The 13,638-nt window shown below is 37.7% G+C and overlaps 1 protein-coding gene across 8 annotated transcripts in view; it reads right to left on the minus strand.

Annotated features, from left to right (window-relative positions):
• PCMT1 (protein-L-isoaspartate (D-aspartate) O-methyltransferase) overlaps positions 1–13,638 on the minus strand; it is a 53,129-nt gene that overhangs the window by 23,838 nt on the left and 15,653 nt on the right. The window lies entirely within an intron of this gene.

A 13,638-nucleotide genomic window follows, 5' to 3' on the forward strand; every position in this document is an offset into this window, starting at 1 on the left:
ATAATTTTCAAATCATCATAAACAGGTAACGTTCAAAATGGAGGATGGAATGGAAACTCCTTACTCTGCAAAACCTATTCAGGTGGGGAGAACAAGAAAAAAAAAGACTGGCAACAGCTGTTAGCTCAGGTGCCAATCTTCAAAAAAAATAAAAATAAAAAGGGTAGGGGAGACTGTTAAAAGAGACTAAAAAGATGCAATGCATGGACTTTGGGTCCTGATTTAAGCAAACCAACTGCAAAAAAAAAAGTTTTTGGCAGAGCAAAATGGTGGGGTGAGCTGACCCAGGACTCTCTTCCCTCCAAACTACAACAAAGGACTGGAAAAAAACTGAGTTTCAGCTAATAAACCTAATGCCAGGACGTCAGAGAGCTACAGCACCAAAAAGATGGAGGACGGAGACCCTGCAGCAGACCTCGGAGGAGCTGGAACGGGGTAGGAGAGAACTTCACTCCCTCCCATAGAGACTGGGATCGCTGCCGCGGGTGCAGGAAGGAGCGGGGAAGGGGCCGCGTGACTGGGGGATTGTCCAGGACTCCTGCCACAGGTTCAGTGGAAACCCGCTGACGGGGGAAAGCTTCCGTGCGCAGGAACCCTATAAACCCAGGGCCCCAGGAGACCAGAGAACAGAACTGACCCGAATGCAGATCGGTGTGTGACAAAAACAGTCCCTCCACCCGGCAAACTGTGCTGGGTGCCACCATCTTGCCCAAAACGGAGAGCTCAGAATGCACAGCTCTCGAACCCCATGTAGTGGCGACAGGCGGTAACTGCAAGTGAATTCCACCATCATGCGAAAAAGCCGCTCCTCTACCATCCAGCAATTTATAAAAGCTCCAGACCAGAAGGAAAACAATAAAAACAGAGAATTAAGTCCTGAGGACTTGGAATTAGGTAAACTAAGTGATAATGAATTCAGAGCAGCTATAATCAAAAAACTCAATGAGGTAGAGAGAAAGACAAAGAAACAAGCCGACGAGTTCTGGAATTACTTCACAAAAGAGATTGAAATTATAAAGAAGAATCAAACAGAATTACTAGAGATGAAAACCACAATGGACCAGATAAAACAGAATATAGATTCCCTGAACGCCCATGTAGACACCATAGAGGAGCAAATTAGCATAATCGAAGATAGACAGGCTGAATGGCTCCAGACAGAGGAAGAAAGAGAACTAAGAATTAAAAAGAATGAGGAAAATCGCTGAGAGATAGCGGATTCAATGAGGAGAAAGAATTTAAGGATCATAGGAATTCCCAAGAACGTGGAAAAGGAAAATGGAGCAGAAAGTGTGCTTAATGAAATTATAGAAGAGAACTTCCCAAATCTAGGGATTGAGGGAGAAATGTGTGTAGAGGAAGCTTTCAGATCTCCTAGATTTGTCAATGTAAAAAGACCTACTGCAAGGCAAAATGAAAGACAAAGAAAGAATACTCAAGGCAGCAAGACAGAAGAAAAGAAACTACAAAGGAGCTCCTATCAGACTTTCAGCGGATTTCTCTACAGAAACCTTACAAGCTAGGAAAGAATGGAGTGACATATTCAAAACTTGAAAAGATAAAAATCTTCAGCCAATAATACTCTATCCAGCAAGAATATCTTTCAGATATGAGGAAGAAATTAAATCTTTTCCAGACAAACAAAAGTTAAGGGAATTTGTACCAAAAGTCCTCCACTACAAGAAATCCTCAAGAAGGCTCTCATACCTGAAAAAAGAAAAAAGGGAGAAAGTGGTCAAGAACCACAGAGTAGAGAGACAGATAGATAGAACCAGAATAGAATAGCAAATATTCAACTATAGCATTAGGATAAAGGTAAGGAAACTACCAAAGCAAAGACGATCTGATCACTCTAACTACAAACTCATAACACGAGTTGGAACAAGAAATGAAAACAATAATTTAGGAGGGGAAGAGCAAAGGGACTAAATCAGTCTAGGCCAAGTAAGTAAGAGACCACCAGAGAATGGACTATATTATACACAAGTTTCTAAATACAAGCTTCAGGGTAGACACTAAACTAAAAAATAGAACAGAGCCACAACACAAAATAAGGAAAAAATCTAAGAAACCCAGAATAAGAAATTGCAGTATTAAATGGGTAGGCTACAGCACACAGGAAGAGAAATGCAGGAAAACCAGATAACGAGCAACAGATTGACAGCATTAAGTCCACATGCATCAATAATCACTCTCAATGTAAACGGATTGAACTCTCCAATAAAAAGACAGAGTGGCAAAATGGATTAAAGAACAAGATTCAATAATTTGTTGCCTCCAGGAAACACACCTCAGCCCCAAGGACAAACACAGGCTCAGAGGGAAGGGGTGGAGGACAATACTCCAAGCTAACAGCAAGCAAAAAAAAGCAGGTGTTGCAATTATTATATCAGACAAAGAGATTTCAAAATAAGACAGGTAGAGAGAGACACACAGGGCCAATATATAATGATCAAAGGGACACTTCATCAAGAAGAAATAACGCTTATAAATACCTATGCACCCAACATAGGAGCACCAAGGTTCATAAAGCAACTATTAACAGACCTAAAGGAAGATGTTAAAAACAACACGATAATAGCAGGGGACCTCAACACCCCACTCACATCAATGGACAGATCATCCAGACAGAAAATCAACAAGGAAATAGTGGAGCTATACGAAAAACTAAAACAATTGGACTTAATAGACATATATAGATCACTCCACCCTGAAAGAGCTGAATACACATTCTTCTCAAGTGTGCACGGAACATTCTCAAGGATGGACCATATGTTGGGAAAGAAGGCAAGCCTCTACAAATTTAAAAAAATTGAAATAATAACAAGCATCTTCTCCAATCATAACGCTACAACGCTAGAAATTAATTACAAGAAAAAAGCTGAGAGAGGCCCAAAGATGTGTAGACTAAACAATACACTACTGAACAAGCAATGGATCATTGAAGAAATTAAAGAAGAAATAAAAAAATACCTGGAAACAAATGAAAATGATAACATGCCATACCAACTCATATGGGATACAGCAAAAGCTGTATTAAGAGGAAAAATCATCGCAATTCAGGCACATCTTAACAAACAAGAAAAATCTCAAATAAGCAATCTTAAACTACACCTAACTGAACTAGAGAAAGAAGAACACATAAAGCCCAAAGTCAGCAGAAGGAGAGAAATAATAAAAATCAGAGCAGAAATAAATGCTATTGAAACTAAAAAGGCCGTAGAAAGGATCAATGAAACAAAGAGCTGGTTCTTTGAGAAGATAAATAAAATTGACAAACCCCTAGCCAAACTTACAAAGAAAAAAAGGGAGAAAGCTTAAATAAACAAAATCAGAAATGAAAGAGGAGAAATAACAACAGACTCTGCAGAAAGACAACAGATTATAAGAGAATGCTACGAAAAACTATATGCCAACAGAATGGACAACCTAGAGGAAATGGATAAATTCTTGGACTCCTACAATCTCCCAAAGCTCACTCAAGAAGAAGCAGACAATTTGAACAGACCAATCACAAGGAAAGAGATTGAAACAGACATCAAAAGCATCCCAAAGAATAAAACCCCAGGACCAGACGGCTTTCCTGGGGAATTCTACCAAACTTTCAGAGAGGATTTAATACCTATCCTTTTCCAGCTATTCCAAAAAGTTAGGGAGGATGGAACACTTCCTAACACATTCTATGAGGCCAACATCAGGCTAATACCAAAGCCTGACAAGGACACCACGAAAAAAAGAGAACTACAGGCCAATATCGCTGCTGAACATAGATGCAAAAATTCTAAACAAAATTTTGGCAACCAGAATTCAGCAATTCATCAAAAGGATCATACATCATGATCAGGTGGGATTTATATCAGGGACACAGGGATGGTTCAACATCCGCAAATCAATCAACGTGATACACCACATCAACAAACTGAGGAATAAAAACCACATGATCATCTCAATAGATGCAGAGAAGGCATCTGACAAGATCCAACAGCCATTTATGATAAAAACTCTGAACAGAATGGGCATAGAAGGGAACTACCTCAACATAATAAAGGCCATATATGACAAACCCACAGCCAACATCATACACAATGGGCAAAAACTGAGCTCCATCCCCCTGAAAACAGGAACGAGACACAGATGCCCTCTATCACCACTCTTCTTTAACATAGTACTGGAGGTCCTGGCCAGAGCAATCAGGCAAGAAAAAGGAATAAAAGGAATCCAAATAGGGAGGGAAGAAGTGAAACTCTCGCTGTTTGCAGACGACATGATCTTATATATAGAAAACCCCAAAGAATCCATTGGAAAACTCTTAGAAGTAATCAACAACTACAGCAAAGTCGCAGGGTATAAAATTAATTTGCATCAATCAGTAGCATTTCTATATTCTAATAATGAACTAACAGAAAAAGAACTCGAGAACACAATACCATTCACAACAGCAACAAAAAGAATAAAATACCTCGGGGTAAATTTAACTAAGGAAGTGAAGGACCTATATAATGAAAATTACAAGGCCTTTCTGAGAGAATTGGATGACGACATAAGGAGATGGAAAGACATTCCATGTACACGGATTGGAAGAATAAACATAGTTAAAATGTCCATTCTACCTAAAGCAATCTACAGATTCAATGCCATCCTAATCAGAATCCCAATGACATTCTTTACAGAATTAGAACAAAGAATCCTAAACTTCATATGGGGCAACAAAAGACCCCGAATTGCTAAAGCAATCCTGAGAAAAAAGAACAAAACGGGAGGCATCACAATCCCTGACTTCAAAACTTACTACAAAGCTACAGGAATCAAAACAGCATGTTACTGGTACAAAAACAGGTGCACAGATCCATGGAACAGAATTGAAAGCCCAGAAATAAAACCACACATCTATGGACAGCTTATCTTTGACAAAGGAGCTGAGGGCCTACAATGGAGAAAAGAAAGTCTTTTCAACAAATGGTGCTGGGAAAACTGGAAAGCCATACGTAAAAGAATGAAAATTGACCATTCTTTTTCACCATTCACCAAAATAAACTCAAAATGGATCAAAGACCTAAAGCTGAGACCTGAAACCATAAGGCTTCTAGAAGAAAATGTAGGCAGTACACTCTTTGACATCAGTATTAAAAGGATCTTTTCAGACACCATGTCTTCTCAGACAAGGGAAACAAGAGAAAGAATAAACACATGGGACTTCATCAGACTAAAGAGCTTCTTCAAGGCAAATGAAAACAGGATTGAAACAAAAAAAAAACCAGTAACTGGGAAAAAATATTTGCAAATCATATATCTGACAAAGGCTTAATATCCATAATATATAAAGAACTCTCACAACTCAACAACAAAAAATCAAACAACCCACTCAAAAATGGGCTGGAGACATGAAAAGACATTTCTCCAAAGAAGATACATGGATGGCCAAAAGGCACATGAAAAGATGCTCATCATCGCTGATCATCAGGGAAATGCAAATCAAAACTACACTAAGATATCACCTTACACCCATTAGAATGACAAAAATATCTAAAACTAATAGTAACAAATATTGGAGAGGTTGTGGAGAAAAAGGAACCCTCATACACTGCTGGAGGGAATGCAAACTGGTGCAGCCACTATGGAAAACAGTATGGAGATTCCTCAAAAAATTAAAAATAGAACTACCAAACGATCCAGCCAATCCACTACTGGGTATCTATCCAAAGAGCTTGAAGTCAGCAATCCCAAAAGTCCTACGCACCCCAATGTTTATTGTAGCATTATTTACAATAGCCAAGACATGGAAGCAACCTAAGTGCCCAGCAACAGACGAATGGATAAAGAAGATGTGGTACATATATACAATGGAATACTACTCAGCTGTAAAACAGAACAAAATCATTCCATTTGCAATAACATGGATGGACTTTGAGGGAATTATGTTAAGTGAAATAAGCCAGATAGAGAAGGATAATCTCTGTATGACTCCACTCATATGAGAAATTTAAAAATGTGGACAAAGAGAACAGATTAATGGCTACCAGGGGAAGGGTGGGGTGGGGGGTGGGCACAAAGTGTGAAGTGGTGCACCTACAACACGAATGACAAACATTAATGTACACCTGAAATATCACAAGATTGTAACCTATCATTAACTCCATCAAAAAAAAAAGTTTTTGAAACAGTTGGCAAAGTTTGAACATGGACTAGGTACACAATAATATTAAGGAAAATTGTTAGATATGAATATGGTATTGTGGTTGTATTTTTTTTCGAGGATTGTGTGTGTGTGTTTGTGAGGAAGACTGGCCCTGAGCATCTGTTGCCAATCTTCCTTTTTACTTGAAGAAGATCGTCCCTGAGCTAAGATCTGTGCCATTCTTCCTCTATTTTGTATGTAGGATGCCACCACAGCATGGCTTGATGATTGGTGTGCAGGTCCGCACCCAGGATCCAAACTAGCAAACCCTGGGCTGCCAAAGCAGAGCAATGCAAACTTTGTGGCTATATTTTTAAAGTCTTTCAGATTTATACTGAAGTATTTAGGAGTGAAATTATATTATATTTGGGATTTGCTTTAAAATACTTCAGCAAGAGAGAGTTGAAGAAAAGAAGATTAGCAAAGTGTGGTTAATTATTCAAGCTGGTGATGGTTACATGAGGGTTCATTGTACTATTCTACTTGTGTGTGCAGTGTCAGAAATTTTCCACATCAAACAGTTTAAAAAAAAAAAAAAGAAGTTAAGGCTATCTTTTCCCACAACTAAGATAAGAAGGGGAGATGGCCTTTAATAGATGCAGCCTCATATAATCCAAGGGTTCCCAAACTGTGTTCCAAAAAGTCACTGAGGTTCCACAAGAATCCCGTTAGGATAACACACAAATACAGATTGGTGGGCGGGTGTGTTTTGGGAAAAGAATCATAAAAAAAGTATCAATTTTTCATGTATATTCTTTTGCAAAGAGGTTATTGCCTAAAGAGTGAAAACCACTCGTACTATGAAAAAGAATCCTGGATTAAACATCAAAAGTACTGGATGCCACTGGTTCTGTATTTATTAGCCCCATGACATGGGAAATTATGTTTACCTCATTGTTTTTCAGTTTCCAAGTCATTAAAATGGAGAGAAAAAAGTTGTTCCTATCCTGCCTTCTCCACAGAAGTATCATTGTGGATAAAAGTGACGACGTATTAAAGTGTCTTATAAATTCTAAGATTTACAAATAGAAGGTATAATATTTACATCAATGAAAATTCAACCATCACAGCATGATCACCTGTTGCTGCTACTCTTTAAAGTACTTCAAAGTCATTTATAAAATTAAAATTAACAATTAATTGATCTTTTACTTCCATTTAGTATACTCTTAGCAAACTCTTAGGAAATCTTGCATATAACGGTCAATCAGTGGCTTCCCTCTCTTGCTTGGTTAGAGAACGAAACAACTTGGTGAATCAAAAAAATCTGGTTAATGCCCTCTTTTCCCTCTCCTCTTGTTATCCTGTCCCATCTCTTCCCTTTATGAACAAATCGATCCTAAGGCCACCAAGTTGGGCCGAGCAAGGCAGCTGCCCACACCCAGGTGGCAGAGAGGGTAGCCGCCATGTGTAGTTAGAAGGGTGAGAGCCCAAGCAGGATGAGGAGGGCACCTGCATTCACACAGGGGAGTGGACCCAAACAGGAGTCAGAACCCAGGCTAGGTGAGGAGGGTCTCTGCATTGCACAGTGGATCAGCGCCAGGCGTCAAAGCATGAATGATGAAAGGGGGCGTATGGGAGGGGGGTAATGACGGTAGAGGGAAATTGGGGAATTGATCAAATAAATAAATATATTAAGGAAAAAGAAAGGAACCAAGTTGCACACTGTCAAAAAAGGAAGTTAAATATGGAAAGGGAAAAGATACAAAACTATGAATATAAACTGATATAAATAAATAAATAAGGAGCAGACATGCACATGATCTCAAAGTACTCCCTCACAAAATTAATTACAAAAGCCAAAAAGAGCAACTCTATAGTGGAGAAGACTGGCAGACACCACCTTAATGAACTGAATATCATCTGTAACAGGACAAATCAAAATTGGACACTCTCCAATAGGATAATGAGAACTCAGCATCACTCCGGTGGCATTCCCACCAAAGAGGCATAACCAGAATCTAATCACAAGAAAACATCAGACAACCCAAACAGAAGGACATCAACTAAATAACTGGCCTGCATTCTTCAAAAGAGTTAAGGCCATGAAAGTCAAAGAAAGGCTGAGGAGCTGTTCCAGATTGAAGAAGACTAAAAGAGGAGTGATTCTGCACTGGGCCCTTTTGCTTTGGAGGACATCACAGGAACAACCTGAGAGGAGTGTGAAGATTAGATGGTAGTAATGCACCAAGGTTCGTGTACTTGTTCTGATGGTTATATTGTGGTCATACAAGAGAAGGTCCCTGTTTATAGGAAATACACCCTGAAGTATCCAAGGTGATGGGGCACCATTTCAGCAACTTACTCTCAAATAGAGTAAAGAAAGAAAGGTTCTTGATACTGTACTTGCCACTTTTTTGTAAGTTTGAGACTGTTTCAGATTTTTTTTAAATAATCTTTTTTTTGAGGAAAAAACTGACATATAACACTGCAAGTGTACAACATAATGATTCAATATTTGTACAGACAGTGAAAGGATCACCACAATAAGTCCAGTTAACATCTGGAGACTTAATTTTTTTTTTCTTCTAAGAACTTTTACGGTTTACTCTCTTAGCAATTCTCAAATACACAATAATGTATTATTAACTACAGTCATTACGCTCTACACTACACCCCCATGACTTATTCATCTTATACTGTAGTTTGTACCTTTGACCCCCTACACCCAACCTTAGCTTTCTTAGATGTTTCAAAATGGGACAGTGCAATACCATCTCTGAATCATCACTATAAACATCAACCAGCGGAGCAACAAAGTGCTAGTTAATGAGGTTTCTAAGAGACACGTTGGATTAATTAACTTTTACTGAGGAAGCTGCCCAGGCATCCTATTTAGTTAAAGCGACTGCTCTTAGACAAGAGGCTTAGCCTGAAAGATGGAGTCTCTATGGAGAGAGAGAGTTTGTGGACTTTTTCAGGAAGACCTGTAGCTTTCATCAGATTCTTAAAATGATCAGTACTCCCTGAATTTCCATTAAGAAGAAAACATACCTATCACACTATAAGAAAATGGAAGTAATCAAAGAAACAAAGTAACTCCTATAATACCAGGTTTTTCTGAATCCAGAAATCAAAGAACTAGAAGGGACTTCTTTAAGGTGGCAAACCCCAATTTATAGGAAGTACTGTTTCAACTTATTTCAAAAGAAACTCAGGAATATTTTTCTTTATGGTATAAAAAAATATTTTTCTTTTCTTGTATAAGATTTTTTTTTAAAAGAGACCTATGTCAACTTATTATTAAAGTCCTATTCAGATTTAAAATGTCAAGGCTTCAATAATATTTATTAGCTTTTTGCATGCTTTTATCACTATAGCCAATATTTTCCTAGATAACCCATGCTCATCTCTAAATCTAAACAAGTTTTTAAAAGCTCATTTTTATAATTATGAAAAATTTCAAACCCATCGAAAAAGTGGAAATACAATGAACCACCTTTCCTCCTCATTAGTCACCAACTGTTTATATTGTGCCATAGTGTTTTACCAAATCATCTGAAAATAGGCTGTACACGTAATGATACTCCACTCCTGAATACTTCAGCACGCATCAGCCAAAAAGACCTAAGACATCTTTCTTTGCAACCACATCACCACTACCACACTCAAGATAACTATCAATTTAGTATTATCATACTCAAATTTCCTCAAATGTCCCCAAAATGTCCTTTATAGGTATTTTCTCCCCAATCCACTCAAGGTTCAGGCATTACATTTGCCAATGTAGGATATTCTCCCTGCAGCTCTCCTCCACCTACCACTTCTCTCTGTTCTTGAGATCACTGATTGCCAGGAGTCCTGTCTGGCTGTCTGCATAATACCCCACATTCTAGATGTGTCAGTCTCCTCACGGTTAGATTCAGATCAAAGACTTTTAGCAAGAACCCCACACAGGGCTTGCTGGGCGCCTCCCATTGCATCACATCAGGAAGCAGAGACTGTTGGGCCATCTCACTACTGGGCTTGCCAAGCCCAACCACTCAGTAAATGTGGTGACCACTACATCACTCTGTTTTCAAGGCATATTTTTCTCTTCATAATTAATACGTAATATGTAGAATAATAATTTGAGACTACATGACTATTTTTCCCCAATAACCTCACTCTTAATGGTTTTAGATTAATTGATCTTTGCCTAATTCAATTATTACAATGATAACTACAAAACAGTGATTTTTCAAATTCTATTATTCCTTCCACATTCATTAATTGACATTCTTCTGGTTTTTATTTTTTCCCTTTCTTTTTTTAAAAAAAAACCTCTATGGATTCATGGATTTTTTATTTCTTAATTCACTATGTTACAATCCATTATCTTCATTATCTATTATTTTTTGATTCTCAAATTGTCTCCAATTTGGCCTCTGGAAGTCTCTTCAAATCCACTCCTATATCTTTCTGATATTACCCCATTAGCCTTTGAGTACTTGCTTACTTTCCAACATTTAGTCACTTCTCCAAGGAGCTCCTGTTTCTTTTAGTGAGAAATGGTGTCTAGGATTCAGTATCTGGATGTTAAGTGTGCTCACTGCTACCAGGATTCCATTTTCACAGGCTGCTTTTAATCTCTTGCCACTGCATATATCCTATTTTTCTTTAATTAAGACTTTGGAAAATATTCCAGGGTCACAGTTACTTCCAAGCCTGTGATTTTAAGGTTCAATAAACGCAGAACTCATGTTTCTTTGCTCCTCACTTTGTTTCTCTTCTAACACTTCTAAGATCTATGCAATAAATGATACAAGATCACAACTGCTTGTCCATATAATAAAATTAATGCTATTCTATCTTAGTCACATCCTGGCTCACAGGCATCAAAGGATGTTGTAGGCTTATTGTTTGCATACACATACACCGACATACATACAGATGTCCTATGTGATTATATACACACATATAAATACACACATTTTCCTTATTAAAAGACATAGGTTACTCAGAAAACGCAAGTGACTAAAAATTTACCCTTTCTGGAAGGAAATTCTCATACAAGCTATGACACAGATGAACCTTGAGGACGTGACATTAAGTGAAATAAAGTAGTCACAAAAAAAAAAATACTGTATGATTCCCTTATGAGGTACCTAGAGTAGTCAAATTCATAGAAACAGGAATTAGAATGGTGGTTGACAGGGGTGGGGGGAGAATTATTGTTGAATGGGTACAGAGTTTTAGTTTTGCAAGATGAAAAGAGTTCTGGAGATTGGTTACACAACACTGTCAAGGTACTCACCCCTACTGAGCTGTACACTCAGAAAATGGTTAAGATGGTAAACTGTACATTATGTGCGATATACCAGAATAAAAAATTTAAAAACACATCCTTTTCAAAAATGAAACTACAAATAACCCAACTAAGAAACGGAAAGGGATGTGAACAGACATTTCTCCAAAGAAGATATACAAACGGTTGATAAGCACATGAAAAGATGCTAAACATCATTATCATTAGGGAAACACAAACTAAAACCACAATAAGATACCACTTCACAGCTACTGGGATGGATAAAATAAATAAAACGTTCAATTACAAGTGTTGACAAGGAAGTGGAGAAATTGGAAACCTCATACAGTGCTGGTGGGATTGTAAAGTGGTGCAGCCACCTTGGAAAACAGTTTGGCAGTTCCTCAAAATGTAAAACACAGAATTACCATATGACCTAGCAATTCTACGTCTAATACCCAAGAGAACTGAAAATATACACACACAAAAATCTGTATACTAATGTTCATAGTAGCATTATTCTTAGTAGCTAGAAAGTAAAATAAACAAAAATGTGGCATATCCATACAATGGAATACTATTTGGCAATAAAAAGAAATCAAGTACTGATGCATGCTACAACATAGATAAACCTTGAAAATATTGGGCAAAATATAATAAGCCAGTCACAAAAGGCCATACCTGGTATGAGTCCATTTGTGTGAAATGTCCACATTAGACACAGAAACAAAAAGCAGATTACTAGTTACCAGGACCTTGGCAGAATAAAGAATGGGAATTGACTGCTAATAGGTATAGGGTTCCTTTTTTAGGGTGATGAAAATGTTCTGAAATTAGATAGTGGTGATGCCTGCACAACTCTGAGTAGACTAAAATCCATAGAACTGCCTATTTTAAAGAAGGGAATTTTATAGTGTGTGAGTTATATCATAATAAGCTGTCACTTTTGTTTAAAAATGCACTCTTTGCCATGGAGTTACTGCCATACTTTGTTTGGCAGTGAATGGGGGACTCAGCACCAAGCTTGAGGGAGAAAAAAATATTCACACAGTATTTCCCTTAATACCTGAAAACACATCCCTTCAACTTCCCAAACACGTTGGGTACCAATTCTCCAAAATAAATCCCAGGATTAAATGAACACTTCTACATAAATCTTTTGTTTTAAGTAGTAGCTCAAACTGCTCACAGGGATGTTGAGACTATAACTTTTTTTAAATCATTAATTTCTTTGAATAGGTAATGTACAAAAAAGCCATTCCTATTCCATGGTTTAAAAGAAATGAACAAAAAGAAAAAAGACATTGATAACAGAGAGGTTATAGAGCAAAAAGTAGATTTCACTTCCACTACTACCCCTCCAATCATCTAATTCTCTGCCTTAGCAGAAATCATTTTTAGTTTTCATGCCTATGGGAAGACATGTGTGTGGATATTTGGTTTTTGTATATTATACAACACTCCAAATACTTGTCTGCACTCTACTTTTATACTTAATATTCTCAAAGATCTTGCCATATTCATACTTACAGAGCTTCCTCATTTAACAGCTTCACAGTATTTCACTGTATGGATGTACTATAATTTATTAACCATCCACTACTGGTGGGCTATTAGTGACTACTGGAGTTTTTTTGCTACTATAAATAATGTGCCAATGAACATCTTTAGTCATTTTGCACTTGTGCAAATATACTACGGGATAAATATCTTGAAATAAAACTGGAGACTCTAAGGTATATCTATTTCACATTTTATAGATATTGCCAAATTGTCTTCCAAAAACACTATCAATTTACTCTCCCATCATAAAAAGCATGTGACTGCCATCTTCTGCTTCTGATACAAAGCATCAAACTTTTTTTTTGGAGGAAGATTAGCCCTGAGCTAACATCTGCCACCAATCTTCCTCTTTTCACTGAGGAAGACTGGCCCTGAGATAACATCCATGCCCATCTTCCTCTACTTTATATGTGGGATGCCTACCACAGCATGGTGTGCCATGCGGTGCCATGTCTGTACCCAGGAGCCGAACCAGAGAACCCCGGGCCGCCGAGAAGCGGAACGTGAGAACTTAACTGCTGTGCCACCGGGCCAGCCCCCAAACTATCAAACTTTTTAATCTGATAGGTGAAAAATGGTCCTTCACTATAGTGCTAATTTGCAATTTACTAAATATAAGTGAAGATGACATCTTTTCATTTGTTTAAATGCCAACGTCATTTGTATTTCTTTT

The sequence above is a fragment of the Equus przewalskii genome, chromosome 32 (assembly GCF_037783145.1).
Source record: "Equus przewalskii isolate Varuska chromosome 32, EquPr2, whole genome shotgun sequence".
NCBI classification, from domain to species: domain Eukaryota; kingdom Metazoa; phylum Chordata; class Mammalia; order Perissodactyla; family Equidae; genus Equus; species Equus przewalskii.